Source organism: Cyprinus carpio, chromosome B23, assembly GCF_018340385.1.
Source record: "Cyprinus carpio isolate SPL01 chromosome B23, ASM1834038v1, whole genome shotgun sequence".
NCBI lineage: Eukaryota > Metazoa > Chordata > Actinopteri > Cypriniformes > Cyprinidae > Cyprinus > Cyprinus carpio.
In genome coordinates, this window is record NC_056619.1 from 8,886,593 (window position 1) to 8,908,846 (window position 22,254).

Sequence of the window (22,254 nt, forward strand, 5' to 3'; positions counted from 1 at the left end):
ACAGTGAAAGAGGGCCCCAAGAGCGAACACTTATCTCACGCTCCAGTGAAATATTGTCGTAGTTTCCTCACTCAAGGGCTTTCTTACAATAGATCACCCCGGTGCCCTCTCTTCACGGTGTTTGTAGTATTGACTGACTCTAATTTAATACAAACCTTGTCATAGAAATGTAAAACCATATTTCTTTCGTTCACAATGACCAAACTGCCTTTAAAATTCAGTCCAGATTCAAAACTGCAGATCATTCTGAAACGTCTGTTATATTGATGAATGTACTAGAAATGAACGATATGTATAGTATGTAATTATATGCTGATTAAACGGGTTATTCTTTAGTTAGTGAATAATTACTCATTGATTAGAGGGACATTTCTCCCAAAGCAGCCCAGTGTTAAGTGCTTCACTTAAGGGCACAATGTTGATCATAATGGGAAACTAAGAAACTCAGTTTCATGGATCATTCTTTCTGGGATCTGAACTTTTTACACTGTAAACCCTAATGTTGTCATTAATAAAGAAATCAAGTTAACATAACTTCACATTACTTATAACACACAGTTTTGCCATCAAAACTTAAACAGATGTGTTTAACTTACTCATTGGCAGTAAAATTCTTTTAAATTAAGATTTTAAGTGTTATAAACTCAGAATTTCCATTTATTTAAATTATTCGCTACGTCTCTGTTTAAAAATGATTGGTCGCGCTTGAAATTCTGCCTTGACAACAGCGCCGATTGGCCGATATAGGCGGGAATTTTTTGTCGAATTGCTTGAAGACGCAGCACTGACTGCAGGCCAGAACGGAGTCATTTGCAGAACCACCCGAAAGAAGAAATAAATAATAAAGTGTAAAGTTAAATAGGTAAGTAAAGATTTAAATGTAACGAATAATTATACACACTTTTTTTTTTTTTATTTCCTTATACGTTTTATTGTAATGTTATTTGCATGGTGAAAACACTTTACCGTTTAACTCTGGCAGCGGGCCAGCAGCACAAGCAGCCGGACAGACGGTGAAGCAGGTGGGAAGAGAGTCGTCGTGAAAGACTCAGAGTACACAGGTACGTAGAATAATGGTAAAATATATATTTAAATTGTGCTTAGCTGCCTTCGAGTATTTTCGAGTTATAAACACGTTTGTGTTACTAACTTTCTGTAAGAACATGTGAATTTCCCGTTTTCCTCCCTCAGGGACAGTAGCAGGCAGGCGAGGAGGAGGAAGAGTCGTAAGGCCACAGGAGTAAGTTACGCTGGTAAGTTCATCTATAACGCGCCTGTACATTTTGCTTTATTGTCTGTTAAATGTTTTATTTTTTTATACGGATGGACAAGGTATAAATGCGTTTAAGTTAGTATCACCCAACTTCCAAACCTAGCCAGTGTTTTACAGACTAGCGCTGTTAGTTTACAATATTTATTGTCTTTTTATTGCGGCTCGAACTTCGAGAAAAATCTATTTCCAGACACACTGAAATGTCTCTGTGTGTAATTTGTGAAATGACGTTTCTCTTTTTTTTGGTGTAAAATTGGGCTGCTGGTGAATACTGACTTAGGCCTAACGTTAATCGTTTTAAGAATTTGTTTGGCTGGTCATGTTCACTAAAAACCGCAGACCTTTTCCCGCCTGCGACACATTTACAGAGATATATTATTAATTAATAGTTATGTGGATGTAATATTATCCCTGGTGCATAATATTAATTATTCTTTTTACAGTAGTTTTTAAATGCATCTGTGTATTTATTTTTTCTTCTTTAACAAGTTACCATTAGTAGAGCTGTGTCTATTTACCATGTCCCCATGAGTGATTTGTAGACTTTATTTATAATTTTCACTGTCAAGTAACAGATTGTCATTTTAAATATGTTAAAAAAAAAGTATAAAAGTGTTCATTTGAGAGTAAATGCCCCAGTGACAAGCTGTGTTACCACTAAAAGTAAACTTTTTGTGAATTTGTTAAAATATATATTTTTAAAATTTATATATAACATTAATATATAATTGTTAAAATATATATTTTTAAATTATTAAGATTTATTAAAACTCTAGTGGCTAATAGTGACTATAACAAACATAAAGTTTAGATTACCTATAACCCTCATAATGAAAACAATTTTAATTTGCTCTTATTAATTTACTCAACCTCAGGCCATCCAAGATATACAGTACTGGTCAAGTTTGGACGCATTACTTTTTAAAAGAAGTCTCTTCTCATCAAGGCTGCATTTATTTGATCAAGAATACAGAAAAAAAAAAAAAACAGTAATATTGTGAAATAATGTTTTTTTTTTTTTTTTTTCTATTTTAATATACTTTTAAAATAAATTATTTGTGCGATTTAAAGCTGAATTTTCAGCATCATTACTCCAGTCTTCAGTGTCGATCCTTCAGAAATCATTCCAATATGCTGATTTATTATCAATGTTGGAAACCGTTGTGCTGCTTAATATTTTTTTGTAAACTTTTGATACTTTTTTCAGAATTCATTGATGAAAAAAGTGAAAAAGAACAGCTTTTATTCAAAATAGAAATATTTTCTAACAACATATGTCTTAACTATTACTTTTGATCAATTATCACATCCTTGCTGAATAAGTGTTAATTTCTTTAAAAAAAAAAAAGAAAAAAATTACTGACCCCAAACTTTTGAAAAAAGTATCACAGGTTATAAATCATAGATAGATAATAAATCATCATATTAGAATGATTTTTGAAGGATTGTGATGCTGAAGACTGGAGTAATTATACTGAAATTATACTGAAGTTCATAGAACCATAAAGAAGATTGTTAGCTGAAACCATAGTCTTTGGTGATTCAATAATGCAAGTCGACGGTAACCATCTTTTTGAGGATCATAAAAACAACACAAAATTAATATTTGTGGTTCCTGATGATACATTGGTGCCTTATGAAATGATAGGTCTATGCAAGAAACTAAACATTATTTATGTATTACCTTTAATTCACAGCCTCACGTTTAAACACGTTTACTACAGTCTGGAGCGCAAGCGTAAAGATGTATATCAAACTTTGGGAATCTGTGAAAAGTTAATCTTCCCGACTGTCATGAGGAAAGGGAGGATGTGTCTGTTGTATTGTAAATGAGCTTGCATGTATGTGAATTAATTTTAATTTGTTAATGTTTATTCACTAGATGTCCGATGATCACCGCTCAATTCTTGATGTGCCAGTGGGGATTGTGATAGTTGAAGATGGGACGACTCTTAAGCACCTCAACTCTCTGCATTCGTCTCCCTCTTCGATTGGAATAGTAATCGAGGGAAAATTAGTGATGGACAATCTACATGACCTTCCTGAAGCAATGTGCCTTATGTTCGGACTAATTTATGCATTGCACCTGAGTTACCCAAAGTCGCTGAGATACACGTTTGACTTCATTCAGCACATTCTACTTTCCTTGGGGCAGAAAGACCTGCAGCCTAAAACACAGACTTAAAAATGCAGCTTACTGTTAAAAATATGCCCTTAAAGTGCTGTTCAAGTGTCTTAATGTGACTTAAAAATATGAGCTTGATGTGAGAAATGTTTCTTAATGTAAACCAAATAAAGCAGTTTATGGAAAAACAATATTTGTATTAAATCATTTATAAATCATTAAAACAAGTAAACAACCATATAAAACTTGAAAATTTAAGTTAAGTCTATTTGCCTTTTTAAGTTATCTGTACTTGAACATTTAAGTTAATTCAATGAAGAGACCAACATTAGGTCAACTCAATTGAACTGAGTTGTCAATTTTGCCATTACTCAATTTTACTTACGCAACCACTTTACTCAAATCATTTGAGTAGTCTCAACTTATTAGGGTTTACAGTGTAGATTGCCATCTTTAACAACAACTCTACCATCAGTATTACTGGGTTGTGTTACATTCAGGTTTTAACTGAGATTGAGAATTTAAATTGACTGAATTGGATTTTTTATTAGGACTGAGGATCTGCATGTTTAGCAGTTTGAATCAAATTTAAATGTAAGAAAGTAGAATTAAATTTTAATATTTCAATTTTTTGAAATATAAATATTCATATTATGAAAGAATGGTTTATTTGCCATTGAGTTTGTTTTAGTTAATGTTATTTCCAATGTTTACCTATGCATTATTAAAATCAGAATTGTATCTGTAAACATTTAATGGATTTAAATATTGTAAACATTTAAATATTGTAACAAATGTATTGCTCATTGTTAGTTACTGTTAGTTAATGCATTAACTAAAGGTAACTAATGGGAACTCACTGCACTTTTTAAACAAAATAAATAAAGAAATAAAGAAATTACTTTCACTCTAATTTCTAGTAAATTTCAAAATTGAAACACTGAATTAAACATGAAATTATTATTTTAATCAACATATTTTTATGCTTGGATGAAGGCTGCAACACAGAATTCATATCTGACACTAAGTGCCTTGTACAAGTGTTTGTTATAAATATAAAGATATCTGAAAATAAATTGGTAGACATTTCAAATGAATTATATATTTAAATGTAACAATTATCTTAGTAGGTTATTAATTAACTACATTCTTCTTTCTAAATTCTGAATTAAAAGTGAACCAATTCTTAAATTATGCATTTTGCCCAACCATGCTACAGTATGCATCATTTAAGCAGCATTTTTACGTCTTTCTTTACTTTTTTATTTTTTTTATTTTTTGGTTTAATGAATGGTTTGGTTTGTGATTTGATTTGATTTTTATTTTAAAGACTAGAAGCCATTACAAGCATGTGTGCTGCATTTGCGCTGAACTGTGCATTTCAGAGTAATATAAAACAGCCTTAGTCCACCGCTTGTGTCCATGGACATCAGTCTTATTTGTATTTAAGTGCAGCTCGCTCTCATTTACTGTGACTCTAAGGAGCTGTGACTCAACCTCGACAGACAGCAGAGCTGACTTACTGTGAAAGTGGAAATGGCACTTGCGGGGCTTTGTGCAGTAATGGTATTTATACTGCAGTATCCTGCGCTGGGTTCATATGTTTGCATCTTCCTTTCTGTCCGCTCATTTAATTGGCCAGCTTAGTGCTAGTAGCTGCATCCATGCTTTGTTTATAGTGTGGATTTTACTTCTGATAGATGTGGTATGCTTTGCAAATAGCAACAAAGACTAACAGTGAGGGCAGTTTTGCAGACTAGTAAGAACAAAAGCACAGTAGGTGTTTTCATGCTGTGCTGCTCAAATTAGTTTATTCATTCTATCCGTTTAAAAAAAGTCTAATGTTGAGACGTCACTCCATTTTGCCTTCACTCCAAAGCTATTTCAATAAATGAAGTATTTCAGTGTCCTTACACTAAAGTTTCGACCAGACAGGCTATTTTTAATACTGCTGGAAATGTCTCAAATGTCTCAAAGTCAATACAATTAGTTGGCAGGTGCTATAGTAAAATGCAGTAAACGTTTAAGAGAGCTCCACATGTCATGGCCATAGCATATGAAAAGATGTTAGCCAATCATAGCAGTGGGCATTTACACTGAAGTGTCAGCAGACATGGCCCTTCAAACACAGCGTTCAAATCAGAGGGATTCATTCAGGGTAGAAAATTACTATTTATATTTAAATTATGACAGTTTTTGAGCATACTAAGATTATGAGCGCACTCATGAAAAAAAATCATGACACATTTCCCTGCAAGACTTTGTATTTTCAATTGCGTTTTCCACATGTGGGTGCATACATTGTGGCAAAATCCAAATGCAATTGTAAATCTTGCATTACCATTTGCATTTGCTCTTTCGTGAAATCACAGTGACTGCCACATTTCAAATGAAAGTACATTTGCAACTGTATTTCCCATGTCTTACGAGTTATGAGCCTGTCATATTTAAATAGCAATACTAATTACCACATTTACTTTTTCATTCTCTCTGCATCGTGCATGTAACCTGCCAAAACTCAAATGGAATTGCAATTCTTTTGCATTTGAATTTCCAACGGCTACAAGGAAAGCTGTCGATCAATAAGCGAGGCGGGACTATACTAGGGGGCGTGTTTGTGCTTTACTCATTATAGTCCTCTCTCCAGCCTGCTGGCCACGGCTCTCTCCAGCCTGCTGGCCGCTCTGAAGATAGACCTGCTGGCCACGCCATTGTCAAGCCCGCCTGCCACCACTAAGTCAAGCACGCCGGTCACCGCAGCGACAAGCCTGCCGGCTGCCCTGTTCCCCAATAACCAAAGGAGGAGGAGTAGGAAAAAAGGACTGTTCTCTGCCTTCCTCCCAGCCCCAGAGCTCGCTCAAGTGTAGGCTCCAGCCCCAGAGCTCTCTCCAGTGTTGGCTCCAGATACTAGCCCAGTGAGGGTTCCTGATTCCTCGTTTAGCCCAGTGAGGGCTCCGGATCCCCAGTTAAGCCCAGGGAGGGCTCCAGTCCCCTGTCATGGGTCTCGGAGCCCGTAAGCATCCCCAAGTATTTTTTTTGGGGCCGGGGCTGGGGCTGTGGCCTCGGAGGCTGCTTTGCCATGGCCTCCTGAACTACCTGCTTGACCATGGCCTCCTGGGCTGCCAGATCCACCATGGCTCCCGGAACAGCCATCGCCCTGGAGGCCTTCCAGCTGTTAACCCTGTTCCTAGAGGCCTCCAGAGCGCCCACCCCCCGGAGTGTCTGGAGTTATGTCAGACATTGTTCCATGTTTTGTGTGTGTTTTGCTCCCCATGTGCCCTCCTATGCCCATATTTAGTTAGTTTCCTGTTCCTGTCCTGATTATGTTGATTTGATTCCAGGTGTTCCCCATTTATTTCCATTGATCCCAGGTGTGTCTCTTCATCTCCTCATCCTGTCATGTGTTTAAATAGTGTTCCCTGTCTTTAGTTCAGTGTCCGGTATTGTTTATGTCTACATGTATTATGTGAGTTTTCCGTGTTTCCTTGTCAATATTAAATCTATTTGGATTGATGTACTCCTCGTCTCCCTCGGTTCCTGGCTCCTCACTCCACTCAGTAGTGCACCTGTAACACTTATGAGTGAGCATGACCTGGAACTCTACTAAAACAGTTCACACTTCAACCCCCCATAATGTTCAAACCAAAACTACGCCCTTGACTGCAACTGAATTTTAAAAACTGCTACAATTCACTACTTTCCTCTTACTTGGTTCTGTTAACAAGAACATGAAAAGCTCTCAATTTGTTTGATAAAATGGGATACAGTATATTGGAAAAGTATTTCACATAGAGCTAGCTGATGTAAATTCATATCTCGCCTTCATGTAAGCCACCTTTTTGAAGTTCTACAGCTTTAAGCATAATCAATGAAAAGGCTTCGTTTTGTACCAAAATGATACATTCCTCTGGGGCGCTGCAGACACACTGGGAGTTGTATTACCATTTTGCTTGAGAGTATAAATCATCCAACACTTGTACATTCTTTCCAATACTGCTGATGAATATTTCATGAACGAAATTGCACTTTCACTGATATTCAATTGTACCAACCGTCCCCCTCCCCACCCCATCCCATTGATCACATCCACTGGGACTGAAGAACACCTTCCTTCAGGCCAAGGCTAAACTCGTGTCCTTAAACTCATGGCGAGTTTGCTGATGTACATCACATCCGATGTAATCAGAATCCAAAAATGTTATTCTCCATTTGCACATTTGTACCTTGCGGTCAGATCTGCTGACTGCCTTCTGCATGGTGTTTGTCATTATTGTGGATGATAACTCCGGTGTCATCAGCGGTTTAGTGTGCTTCTGGTGAGTGTAGGGTCATAAGAGTTAATACAGGCAGGGTGTTAAAAACCGCCTGGAGGATTTTGAGTATTTTGAATCACTACCATGAGACTTTAGTACCCATTACCCATTTAGTAGCGCTTATAGGCTATACTGGTCTGACAATCCTGTTTAAACGTTTAGACAGTATTGCGCACATTGAGATCTGAGTCTAACGAGGATGGCAGAGCCTGTGTTGGTGTTAAAAAGAGAATCACGGCCAACAACAACATCCTGATATAGATGTGTCACTTACCGTGAGATGTTCACAAAGAAGAGTTGACATTATCTGCAGATATATCTATTGAGAATAAAACCAAGAGTGAATCCACACCGACTAGAAACAGTAGCGGGAGGTCAGCTATTGTGTCGGCTTGGGATGGATTTGAGTTAGAATTCGTCTCAAAATAAAGGATTTGTAAGATTTATATAGATAGATGTTGTGACTTGAATCTTGTACCATTGAGCTCTAACCCAAGGTCACGACTCGCAGGTCTCTGGGTTTAAGGCAAAACAACCTTACAGTATAAGCAAATCAAGCCGCTCAAATCTGTAATGCCCTGTTGCCATGGTGATTCTGTGTCACATAAAAACACCTAGAGCTTTCAGTGTGATCCAACACTCGAGTCACCTCTTTTTTGGATTTTGGATTTTTAGGCACATATGGCAACTAAACATTACTAAATACAAAACATTATTGTTTTTTTTATTATTTATTATTATTATTATTTTAATAATATAGTTTTTTTATGCCTTGCCAAACAAACATGAACATTTCATATAAATGTGAATAGACAAATAATACTTCTGGATGGGTTTTCTGAAGCACTAATAGAAAGTTAGTATGTGTAAAGGCTGGTCACACTATACTTATCGTTCCTTTGACTTCCATTCATACACATACAAATGCAGGAGACAGAAAACACAATCTCATGTGAATTTTGTTACGTTTCAATTTTGGTACACTCTGCCCTGCGAATTCGTATCAGGTAAATATGTATGACCAATAGAAGACTGATATGTCATGGATATGATATGTTATCTAAATTAAAAGAATACAAACCTTAAATCTGCAGGATTGCAGCACTGCAGTAAAGTTAAGTAGACTGAATATTTGAACATTTGGATGTATTATGTGTTAAATTATTAAAACAAAAAACAAGATGCCAGAGACTGTGACATCATTATATGACCATGTTTCGCGTGCTCAAAGTCCAACACAGTTTAGGGTATATTTATTCTGACACTTTTCCAACAGTAATAAATTAACATGACCAACTTAAATAGAACATTCCATTTACTTTCACAATGTACTGAGGGAAAAGGACACAAATAAATGTTTTATGCACTTCAAAGCCATTGTCTGTGAATGCAATAGCATAGGCTTGAATTTATATTTCAGACAAAAGGGCAAAAGTTTATGGATGCCTACTTTGATTAGCATAATTATAACACAGAGAAAATATTCTGGTCACACTTTATTTTAAGGTCTAATACTTGCTATTAACAAACCATTAACTATGACTTTTGCCTCAAACTCCTAATTTGCTGCTTATTAATAATTAGTAAGGTAAATGTTAAGTTTAGGTATTGGGCAGGATTAGGGATGAGAATTTAGTCATGCAGAATATGTGCTTTATAAGCACTATAAATAAACAGACAATATGTTAATAACATGCTAATGAGCAACTAGTTAAACGTGAGAATTCATCCCTATAAGATGTTACAAATATTCTTAATAATAATATAATATCAATATATGAATACTTTATATAACTCCATGTAAATATTAATACATTTCCCAATGATATGAGATCTTGTATCAGTTTTTACTCTAACCTGAAAACCCCTTGTAATGATCTACACGGATGCATTTATCTAGTGATCTACAGTGTATATTTGAGCATTAACATTTCTGAAACCTAGTCTACCAAAATTATTTTCTTACTATATTCAGTACTAATAACTTGTCATCAAAAATGATATGCAAATTCCATGTTTGACAGTTTTATTCTTTAGTTCTGCATTATTTTATTTATTTATTTATTTATTTATTTTTTGTTGAGAGACAAACTATTGGACATTTTCATTGAAGCCTTCTTTTTAGTTCAGGCCTGAGAGCTCCTGTATGCCTTTAAGTTATTAACAGCCTTATTTAAAAGTGTCGGTTTTGGGGAAACAGTAAAATAACACATCTTTAGTGAAGATGATTTTAAGAGGACGAGTTGCAGTGTTATCAAGAAACCCAGACTCTTTCAATTAACATATCTCTAATTAACATATGCCGCAACTCATTCTGCTTATTCGGTCACTTCCATTGCTAATGCCCCAATATATATTTTACAGTTACAATTAATGTCACTGCTAAACTGTGATTATTTATGAAGAAAAGTCTTAAAAACTAAACAAAAGAGATTTGTGTTGTCACTGTATTAATTTTTCTGACATTATCACATATTGCATGATATTTATGTTGCGATATTGGTTCACCATTGCTGTTCCACATTAATGTTCAAAGCACACAGCTATACTTTCTGTACGTCCAGATTTTTCTCCAGGTTTAAAAGTTTGGGTTAAAAATGCCCAGAGTGGCATAAACCTGCAGGGATATTTACAATCATCTGCCAGCTTTAAGAGCTTTCTTTCGGGTCCCATTCGGTCTGACAGATGCTCTTTTAATTCCTGTGGCTCTATCTGCTCAGAACAGAGCGAATCCTTCTGCTGCAGTCAGCGGCTTTGGCACCTCATTTACACTTTGAACCCCCTGCAGTAAGTCTCGACAGGTCTCCGTCCCGTCCGCTCAGATAACTCTGTCTTTCCAGCCATTGTCTACACATGAGTACTAACTGATTGCAAATCCTCCGCAGGATATAAGCAAACAGGCCCTCTCCAGTCCCAGCCCAGCCTCCTGGTGAAACTGTCTTGATGTAATAACTGAAAGGTTGTTGAATTAAACATGAATGTCTTGGCTATGTGCACTGTAAATATTTCAACTATACAATCAGTATAGTTAATAACCAAGAAGGTTATGAAATACTTTTAATCGACATAGTAGATGGTACAGTATATGTTATGTAGTACTTTTTGAGTTACAGAAATACTTTGAATCTACGGTACATTAAAATGTTTGTTAGACCTAAATTTGTTCTATAAACAAAATGTTTTATTTAATATAAATAATATAATATTCCAAGAAAATTAATTATAAATATACTTTCATTTATGTATGTATGTATTTATTTATACATACATACATATTGTTTTAATTTGTTAATTTTATGTGAGCTGCCAGCAAGTCCTGTAGTATGAATAAATTCTGGGTTTGCATTTTGTTTTTCTTTTTTTTTCATCACTGTTAGTTTGTGTGTATGGTGATGAAAGGAGCTCATCTTTAACTTGATGATGTTGATTGTCACCGTTAGAGATTTGTGTCTTGATTGCTGAGGTCTTGTGTGTCTGTGTAATAATGCATTTATGTTGTTTACTTCAGAAGAAATGATTGTCTTTACTTCGTATAAATTGTTTAGTGAAAATTCTTGTTGCTAACTGGTCATTACCTGAACTAAAATATAGTTATTGTGACAATAGTTCATGATGTTAACAAGACATTTTGCATTCAGTGAATAATCAAATTTGGCTATATACCAAGTAGCATTAACAGAAGCAATTATTAAAACAGCTGAACTCATCGTAGTGCCTTGCTTTTTCAATTTTAATTGTGTAAACAGAGGCATAACCTTTCAAGTTAAGATTCACTATTTTATGCTTCCAGAAGAAATGAAAAGGTCTTTTTATACCAAAGTAGCATTTAACTGATCAAAAATACAGTGCATGTTATTATTTGTTGGCCCCATTTTCAGCAACACTGACTCCAGTATAGTAAAATAACAATGTGTTGCATAATCCTTTCTCATGCACTAATTTAGCTCTCATGAGACCTTTCGTATTGTTTAAACACAGCTGTGCTGCTTAATGAAGTGTGGAAATAACATACAAAGCCCTTTTCAGCTGCTGAAGTACATTTTGCATGTCAAAAGTCTGATTTTGATTCCAAAAATGGACCCGCCAAAAAAAACTGTTTTCTTTTTAATTTGTCAGTTTTTTGTTATTTTAAGCAAGGCTATTTTCTATGCAAAGTATGCATAGTCTGTCTTGAAAGAAGAAAGCAAACAGAATTTAACCAGGACAGCAAAAGAAATCAGATGCACCACTTTATAAGAAGACAAATACTTCAGGTTCTCTAGTTTGAGAAACAGATGCTCAGCAGGCAGCTTCATTGAACAGAACACAACAAAAATCACCTTCATGTGCAAAAATCAAGAGAAGACACTAAGAATCTGGCAAATAAGAAGAAAAAGGTTGGACGGGTTTGAAAATAAGATGGTAAATGTTTAGAAAAGAGTATTATTGATTTATAAAAGTTTGAGGTGTTGAGCCGTTGTGGGAAAAAGTCTGTGAAAATTGCCCAAAAAGGCAACACTTAAGGGAAGTGCTGCGAAAAGCATGAGAAAGCATTCAACTGATTGTTTTCCTAAAATGCCAGAATCTACGAGTTTTACACAACTGACATTACTGCACATGGAGGATAGCAATGAATACAGTCATTTTGATCAATTTAATGCATCTTTTGTAAAAAAAAAAAAAAAAAAAAAAAAAAAAAGTTTATTTAAAAAACATTTTTTTGTAGTGATTACAATATTAGAATGGTTTCCGAAGCATCATTTGATTGGAGTAATGATACTAAAAATTCAGCTTTGAAATCACAGAAATAAATTACATTTTAAAATGTATTCAAATACAAAGCAGTCATTTTAAATAGTAAAAATATGTCACAATATTATTGCTTTTGCTGTATTTTGGATCAAATAAATGCAGGCTTGGTGAGCAGAAGAGAATTCTTTAAAAATATTATTGCTTCTTTCTGTTCAAAAACTTTTGACTGGTAGTGTACGTTATCTGTTTCAGTGACTCTATGAAGTCAGAGCACTATGAAGTTAGATGGGATGATACAACCCAATCTAATGAGAAACTTAACTATTTTACAAGTGAGCGATTACAAATGAATTTGTATGATTTCATTTGTTCCGAAAAGATTTATAACATATTTATAACAACATTTAATGACTAGCTGTACTTATGCAATAAACCAGAGAGACAGCAATAACATTGCAGCTGTGATTTGATTGCAGTTTTTTGCAAAGTAAAGAAAAACATAAATAAAATACTTATGTATCATGTCAAACAAAAGGCGCATCTAAACTAATTTCTGAACCATAGCCGAAAAGAAAACAAGGGTGGTGGTTATAAATCATCACATCAAATCAGATTTTGTCAGACCTACTTCTTGTATATTCCTCGTAAAATGCCTTGATCTGACTCTTTATTTTGGCAACACAAGTGAGCACAAACACACATAACAGCATTGTATCGATTGATTCTGGCAAGGTTTGGGTGTTCTAGAGTAAATCTGTGGGAAAGTAGTTTGTGAACAACAGCTATTCAGTGTGATAACCGAATGGGACTGTCGTGCAGTCTAGCTTATGGTGTCTGTAAGTACATCAGGTGACAAATGCTGCTCTACATTGATGCTCAACTACAGTATAGACAGTTATGAAAATGTATAGTGTATTCAAATAGACGCCTTCATCAAATGACACTGTGAATTAATAGCTCCAGTGGGCTGATCATCACTAAAAGCTTTTCAGAATGCCTCACAGCTTATTCAGAAGAAGAGAGAGTACAGTCTGCTTCCTCAAAACGCTTTTCTGCAGCCCACATGTCTGGTTTTCTCTCATGCTGCTTGATTTAACTGGAGCTCAGTAGCTCTACAGACTGAACAGAAGCACTAGTACAAGCAGCAGTCATTCAGTTGAATCAAAATGTTAGGTGACCGTCATATAACTGTGAAGGTTTTAGGGGATATGCCACTTTGTTGAATTCTTTTAGCTCAGCGACTCTTGTCATTTTTGTCTTGATTTTTATCAGCCGAACCCCTTTGACCTAAAATATTTACTAGAAGTGCCATCTGAGATTTTAAGTTCATATTTGAATCATTTAACATCATATTAGAATGTTCAGTTTTAACTTTCAATCTTTTTGTTTTAAAATTATTTATTTGTACTTTTTTGGGATTTAATTAATGAATTATTAGCTTGCTAATTTTTGAATTAATGAATTATTAACTTCATTAACTTGTGAACCCTTTTCAGTTCCCTCCTAACCATTAAGGATTCATGAACACAAATTTGGGAAGCCTTATATGAACTTGGGTAGAAATGAACATTTGCTGATAATGTATTTACCATCGGGCCATCCAAGATGTAGTTTTTTTCTCCACTGAAACAAATTTGCAGAAATTGCATCACTTGCTCACCAATGGATGCTCTGCAGTGAATGGGTGCCATCAGAATGAGAGTCCAAACAACTGATAAAAGCATTTTGATAATCCACACGACAGTCCATCAATGAATGTCTTGTGAAGAGAAAACCTCTATGTTTGTAAGAAAAAATCTTTTTATGACAGCACCCATTCACCGCAGAGGATCCATTGGTGAGCAAGTGATATAATGCTAAATTTCTCCAAATGTGTTCCAGTGGAGAAATACACTCATTAGTCCAAGGGTGAGTAAATATTCAGCAAATTTCGATTTTTGGGTGAACTAGTAGAGTATGATTCGAAAAAGTAAGCTAGACGGCTTGATAATACTTTGAAAAAAGGTTATAAATGTACAATTCTTTGTAAAAAAAAGGCAGGTTTCAAATTAACATGCTACAGTCTATTGATGTTGCAAGTGTGATGCAAAATGAGTCTTTACTGAGCTAAGGTGGCATATTTGAAAGTGCTTTGTTAGCAGCATGTCTGCAGAGACAGATTCACAGTGACTCATTTTAATGTGTCAACCCACCATAAGGAGATTTGTTCTTTCTAGGTATTTTGGGTACAGTGTGTCACTACTGTAATGTTTTCCTTATTGCCTCACATGTTTGAAACGGATGACCAGAGAATCCTCACCAAAGAGACTTGTGGTTTCCCCATCAAGCAATCATTGAATATCCATGATTATATGGGAAGTCTTAAGTAGGTGTATAGAACATATAATATTTAAATCTGAGGTGTTAACACAGGGCCCTTTACATGATTTCAATAACTCTGTATTTTCAAGAAATAACTGTGCAGTGATACAAACAGTGAAATACTAATCCGGAGTTGTAATAAATATTCTTGCAATGCACTCGGCCAGTCAGTTTTAAGGGAACTAAATGGAACTGTTGTATAACATCTCCTTATTATTGGTTCTAAAGACTATAAGAGATCTCTGTGGTTTAATCTTTACTGGAAGACATGATGATATGATATTGAGAATGACTGCTACATTTAAAGGTTAATTTTTCATAAGGATAAATTAATTTAGAGAGAATTATCATCTGATTCTTCCTAATGTTTCTCCCTATATATATATATATATATATATATATATATATATATATATATATATATATATATATATATATATATATATATATATATATATATATCCTTCTCAAAAAATTAGCATATTGTGAAAAAGTTCATTATTTTCCATAATGTAATGATAAAAATTAAACTTTCATATATTTTAGATTCATTGCACACCAACTGAAATATTTCAGGTCTTTTATTGTTTTAATACTGATGATTTTGGCATACAGCTCATGAAAACCCAAAATTCCTATCTCAAAAAAATTGCATATTTCATCTGACCAATAAAAGAAAAGTGTTTTTAATACAAAAAAAATCAACCTTCAAATAATTATGTTCAGTTATGCACTCAATACTTGGTCGTGAATCCTTATGCAGAAATGACTGCTTCAATTCGGCGTGGCATGGAGGCAATCAGCCTGTGGCACTGCTGAGGTGTTATGGAGGCCCAGGATGCTTCGATAGCGGCCTTAAGCTCATCCAGAGTGTTGGGTCTTGCGTCTCTCAACTTTCTCTTCACAATATCCCACAGATTCTCTATGGGGTTCAGGTCAGGAGAGTTGGCAGGCCAATTGAGCACAGTAATACCATGGTCAGTAAACCATTTACCAGTGGTTTTGGCACTGTGAGCAGGTGCCAGGTCGTGGTGAAAAACGAAATCTTCATCTCCATAAAGCTTTTCAGCAGATGGAAGCATGAAGTGCTCCAAAATCTCCTGATAGCTAGCTGCATTGACCCTGCCCTTGATAAAACACAGTGGACCAACACCAGCAGCTGACATGGCACCCCAGACCATCACTGACTGTGGGTACTTGACACTGGTCTTCCTCCAGACTCTGGCACCTTGATTTCCGAATGACATGCAAAATTTGCTTTCATCCGAAAAAAGTACTTTGGACCACTGAACAACAGTCCAGTGCTGCTTCTCTGTAGCCCAGGTCAGGCACTTCTGCCGCTGTTTCTGGTTCAAAAGCACATGCCTGTGCACGGTGGCTCTGGATGTTTCTACTCCAGACTCAGTCCACTGCTTCCGCAGGTCCCCCAAGGTCTGGAATCAGTCCTTCTCCACAATCTTCCTCAGGGTCCGGTCACCTCTTCTCGTTGTGCAGCGTTTTTTGCCACACTTTTTCCTTCCCACAGACTTCGCACTGAGGTGCCTTGATACAGCACTCTGGGAACAGCCTATTCGTTCAGAAATTTCTTTCTGTGTCTTACCCTCTCGCTTGAGGGTGTCAATGATGGCCTTCTGGACAGCAGTCAGGTCGGCAGTCTTACCCATGATTGCGGTTTTGAGTAATGAACCAGGCTGGGAGTTTTTTAAAAGCCTCAGGAATCTTTTGCAGGTGTTTAGAGTTAATTAGTTGATTCAGATGATTAGGTTAATAGCTCGTTTAGAGAACCTTTTCATGATATGCTAATTTTTTGAGATAGGAATTTTGGGTTTTCATGAGCTGTATGCCAAAATCATCAGTATTAAAACAATAAAAGACCTGAAATATTTCAGTTGGTGTGCAATGAATCTAAAATATATGAAAGTTTAATTTTTATCATTACATTATGGAAAATAATGAACTTTTTCACAATATGCTAATTTTTTGAGAAGGACCTGTATATATACTTTTTTCATTTACAGAACAGGTTGAGAATCATGAGTAATTCCTTCCGCAAAGTAAAATTGTAATATATAGGATGAAATATTAAATTCACAAGTTTACTACTTTGGTTTGAGCAGATGTTGAGTTTATTTATGAAATGATAGCATCCTCCGGGAAGTTACAACAAATTAAAACATCCACCATATTTGATAAAACTAGATAAATTATGTCTTTATATCAAAATTTCAAAATATGATAATATTGATAATCTTAGAAATGATAAGAATTAAGATGACATATATATTGTGTATATTCTCAATCCTCATCAAGCCATTTTAACTTTAGCTCTTTAAGTCCATGTTGATCCTCATAGTTTTCTTTCCATTGTGTGAATAATCAGTTTCTAAAGTAATATAAGTTTTATGTGTAAAAGCTTGATCCAGATCAAGATCAGATCCAGATATACATGCAGTGTTATTTTAGTGTCATTGATGTGCTTTTATAATTTTTGGTATTATTTTGAATTAGAATTGTATATTATTTATAGGCCTATAATATCTGGTTTCATTTTAGTTAAAATTTTAGAATATATATATATATATAAATTTTATATATATATATATATATATATATATATATATATATATATATATATATATATTTTACTTTATTTATTTTATTTTAAATATGTTCATAAAGTTTAAATGAAGTTTTAGTTATTTTAGTACTTCAACTTGAACTTAAAAAAATAGAAATGTAAAAGTTAGAAGTGTAATGTAGTTGAAATAAAGTGTAGGTTTTGTATATATTTTATGTATTTTATATTTTATGTTATTCAATGTTTGTTTATTTATTTATTTATTTTTAGTTAACGATAATAACTCTAGCTTGATTAGACCATATTCAAATTCTGATATATCCACTTATATAATAATTCTTCCCTAAATTACACAAGTTGTGTTAGATCAAGTGGAACATTATATAAGGGGGAAAACATGTCCAGTGGATGAGTTCTGCAGAGTTAAGACATTTCATGTGGGCATTTCAGTGCCAGACAGAGGACTGAATCATTTATAGGTGTTATTGTGAGACCATTAAGGCTGTGTTTCAAAGGTAAATGCTTTTTGACGGAGAGAGCTTTGTGGGGAAGATTGTACAGACCCCATTACTGCGTTTTAATGGGTGACAGTGGTGCAATTAACTGACTTTTATTCCACCTCAACATTACAAGCAGTGAATCCCCGCGTCTCTGATCCTATTAAAACTGCTGGAGTGCAGTAGATTTAAACACAGCCGGCCAATCTGTTATTAATCTTTTTGATTAAATCTCAGCTTTGCTGTTTTCCTTTCCCTCCTCTGATCATCATGACATTTCTCCAATATATAACAAATTATTCCATAACTATTCTGAACCCCAAGGTTGCTAGTCAGAGTCTAAAAAACTAGACCACAAATTAAAAGTGTTAAAAATACTCTAGCAATGCTAATCTTGAAAGGGAGAGCATTTTGAAAGTAATGTAAGCTCATAAAGATATAAATAAATAAAACAAATCCAAAGTCAGCATTCTGAAGACACTAAAAATCAACATTACGGTTCTTTAGACAATCAAGAATTATTTATTTGACCACTTATCTTTTCTGTTTTATGTTTGAGCGTGCAATTTTGTGTGTTCTATTTTATTTTCTGCTTGCATTTCCCCATTAACCTTGCTAACCATAGGCATGTCAAATAGACCAAATATATAAAGATCAAAAGTTGTGCTTTGCGTCATATGCAAATGATCGTGTTTATTGATGCCTTTGTGCATTTTTAATGAATGTTATCTGCAAACGCTGCATGAAATATCAAAAAAGCCTGCATGTATTCAGACTTAAACACTCACATCTCATTGTAGGATACTGTATATCGTAGCATAATGTATTCCTCTCTCATGTCTGAGGCACTTTGAAGTAAACTCTTTTTCTTGTAATCTTCTCATCGTCAGATCTCATTAGGTCCCGTTAAGAGTGACCACATTAAAATGGAATATTGGCTCGTCGATCAAGCCCCTTGCTGTTGAGTATTTTTAATTAGCCAAACACTTTTTGGCAACTTGTTAATTTGCTAGCAGTTGCTCTGAGAAAATCTGCCGCAAATACTTAAAGGTATAGTTCACTCAAAATTAAAATGTGCAGAAAGTGTACTCGCCATCAGGCTTTTTGCTTTTTGAGTTTGTTTTTTCATGGAAACAGATTTGGAGAAATTCAGCATTACATCTCTTGCTCACCAATATATATATATATATATATATATATATATATATATATATATATATATATATATATATATATATTGCAGTAAATGGGTGCCGTCAGAATGAGAGTCCAAACAGTTGATAAAAACATCACAATAATCCACAAGTAATCCACATCTCTCCAGCCCATCATTAAACATGTTGTGAAGTGCATGTTTGTAAGAAACAAATCCATCATTAAGGACTGTCATTCTGACGGCACCCATTCACTGCAGAGAATCCACTAAATTTCTTCAAATGTGTTCTGATTGAAAACTGAGGGTGATTCAATTTTCAACATATTTTTATTTTTGGGTGAACTCCTTCTTTAAAATGCTTCTATTAATGAGATTTTGTTTCCTTAACATGGACTCATTTTTAAAGAACGAATAAAAGTTTGAAGGTTTCAGTTCTTTTTTGCTGGCACTTCTTTTCAGCTGTAATGGACTTTATACTTACACCTGGCTTGGATGCATGAAGATTATTTACTAACTATTGCCATTGTTTATTCATTATCGCAAACTGCATACATCTATAAAATGGTCATTTTTGAATTCAATCCCAACAAATATTTGCATATAATAGGTGGACTGTGCTGGTGTGTGGCTTATTCAGGCGGTCAGGATTTGGCTGTTAGTATGGTACTGTAGCATTTTTCTAGAAGACAGATCGCAAGTGTATAGCAAGGTTAAAAGTGAAACCTCAAAAATGAATATGTAATATTATTTAATATTAATATTTCAGATAGAATTTCTCATTTTCATTTAGTTGAGATACTAAATTAGCTAAAACTGAAAATTAAACTAAAACTATACAGAAATATTTTTTTTCATCTTAAACTATTAAAAAATGACAAAAACACAAAACAAAATTACTAAAGCATTTACTAAAAGTATAACTACTTTAAGAAAATACAAAAATATAATATAACATAAAAACTAAATACAAAAAAAAGTGAAATAGAATTGAAAATATTAACAAAAACTATAATAGTTATATCAAGTAGTATTAATAGTATATCAAGGCTACTAAATTAACACTGGTGTGATTGGAGGGGAGGATATTGTGGTGTTGTTTGTTCACATTATTCATGCTATTTATTAAGTTGTGGCTATGTTTTCTTTTCTCAAAAATTAGGCTTATTTAACAAAACATCATTTTCTGTTTCCTTTTAGCCTTTAGTGTATCCAAAAGCAGTGAACGATGCACAACATGTGCTTGTCCATACTGTGAAGTACCTCATGAATACTGAATGAGCGATAAACACAGTGATAGTAGAGGTTCTCACTCCATTACCCAGTCGTGCTATGTAAGCTTATTAACATCGTTCGGCTCTCATTATTTCTTTCCTGGCTGAGAGTTTCCTTGTTCCTGCTGATGCCACAGCGTTCACTCTGATTGGCTTGCTGACATGTGTGATCGCGCAGGCACTATCTAAAGTGTTGTACCAGGAAGTAATGACTTCTAACAGGCGTCTTTGCATAATTGCCTTTCTAGTGAGACAAATTAAGTTTCAGTCTAATGTGAGAATAAGACCAGCAGAAGAACAGAGGGACTAAGGTCCCTAAAGGACGTAGATGTTTCTGTAGGACACTTTTAAATGTCACCCAGGCTCTATTCCAAAACCTTGTAAACCTTGTGAGCATTTTAAGATATTGCAGGCACTCCTGATTTAAAGCTTATGAATGATGTCTTCTAGAGACCAGATTCAGAGACATTATCATGCATCTTTTGCAGAGGAGGCAATTCTAATGCATCGAAACAGCTTGTGAAAAAGAAGTGCGCTTAATTGAATGTGCACTAGCAGAGAGTACTTTCAAACATTTAAGTATATATAAAAATCTGTGCCTGCAGATACTATAATATGAATGTACTTAGAGTTCACTTTCATGACTGTTTCTTAACATGACTGCACTTTGTAATAAAGTCAAATTAAAAGTTTTACTTAAAGTACATTATACGTCATTATGTTTTAACAATATTTGCCATGCTTTAAAGAAGTACACTTATTGTGACGTGTTAAGATTAAAGCGTATGTAAAGTACTTGATTATATTTTAACTGTAATGCATTATTTGATTCCATTGTACATTTGAAGTTAATATTTGAAATGTACTAAATTGCACCTTCATAGTTGCAGTTGTCTAATTGCAAATACAGTATACTGAAATACATGATGTACAAGTTTAGACAGAAATGACATTAAAGTACTTTACTTTAAATGCTTGTCAGTATGTTCAGCAATACACTTTAACCATATTCCAAACACAATAGAATTAAGAAATGACATACAAGGATGATAGTCCTACTTAAGTGGGTCAAAAAGCACTCTAAAATTCATCTAATTGCATTTAATGTAAATTAAAACAGCATACATTTCCATTAAATTGCAGATATCATGCAATTAAGTGTCCTGAAACATTAGATTCAGTTTAAGAATATTTTAAAGTGTATTATTATTAATAAAGTACTCTTTTCAAAGTATGCTAAAGTGTACTGCTTTTTCACAAGGAAAGGTCTTTGATAAGGGATACTGTTCCAAAAACATTGTCATAATTTCCCCATTCTCATGTTGTTCCAAACATGTGTCTGACAGAACACAAGAGAAGATATTTTGATGAAAGAAGATCAAAAAAAAATTTTAGTCCAAAACAACATTGTCCCCATTGACCAACATTGTATGGAAAAACAGACATTTTTCAAAATATCTTCTTATGTGTTTCATAGGCAGCAGTCTATATAGACAGCAAGGCACCTCACTTTATTTTATTTTATTTTATTTTATTTTATTTTATTTTATTTTATTTTATTTTATTTTATTTTATTTTATTTTATTTTATTTTATTTTATTTTATTTTATTTTTTTATTTTATTTTATTTTAGTCTGTCACAATTGTCACCATCATTGCTTTTTCATTTTTCACCATATAGAGATTATATCTCGACATTTGTGTCCACTGGCTTATTTAAGGTGCATTAGTTTGGTGCTAATTAAAAAAAAAAAAGGAAAAGAAAAGGTGTTATATAAACAGTGTTTTGGTTTATTGATATAGCTCCCTAATGATGGTAAGTATTATTGAATAAACTAGAGAAATATTAGCGAAAAAAGTGAATTTATTATTGTGAAGACCGAGCTCTATCATGTAATATTATCAGCGTAATTTACATAAACTCAGAGATGATCATGCTGATCCACTTT

General features: G+C 34.2%; 1 long non-coding RNA gene across 1 annotated transcript; it reads left to right on the plus strand.

The window, feature by feature from the left end:
- The first annotated feature begins 777 nt into the window (after nucleotides 1-777).
- Nucleotides 778-3,532, plus strand: LOC122141985. Its single transcript, XR_006158261.1, has 4 exons — nucleotides 778-862; nucleotides 983-1,061; nucleotides 1,192-1,253; nucleotides 3,156-3,532. It is a non-coding gene; the product is annotated as an uncharacterized LOC122141985 (long non-coding RNA).
- Nucleotides 3,533-22,254: the final 18,722 nt, after the last annotated feature.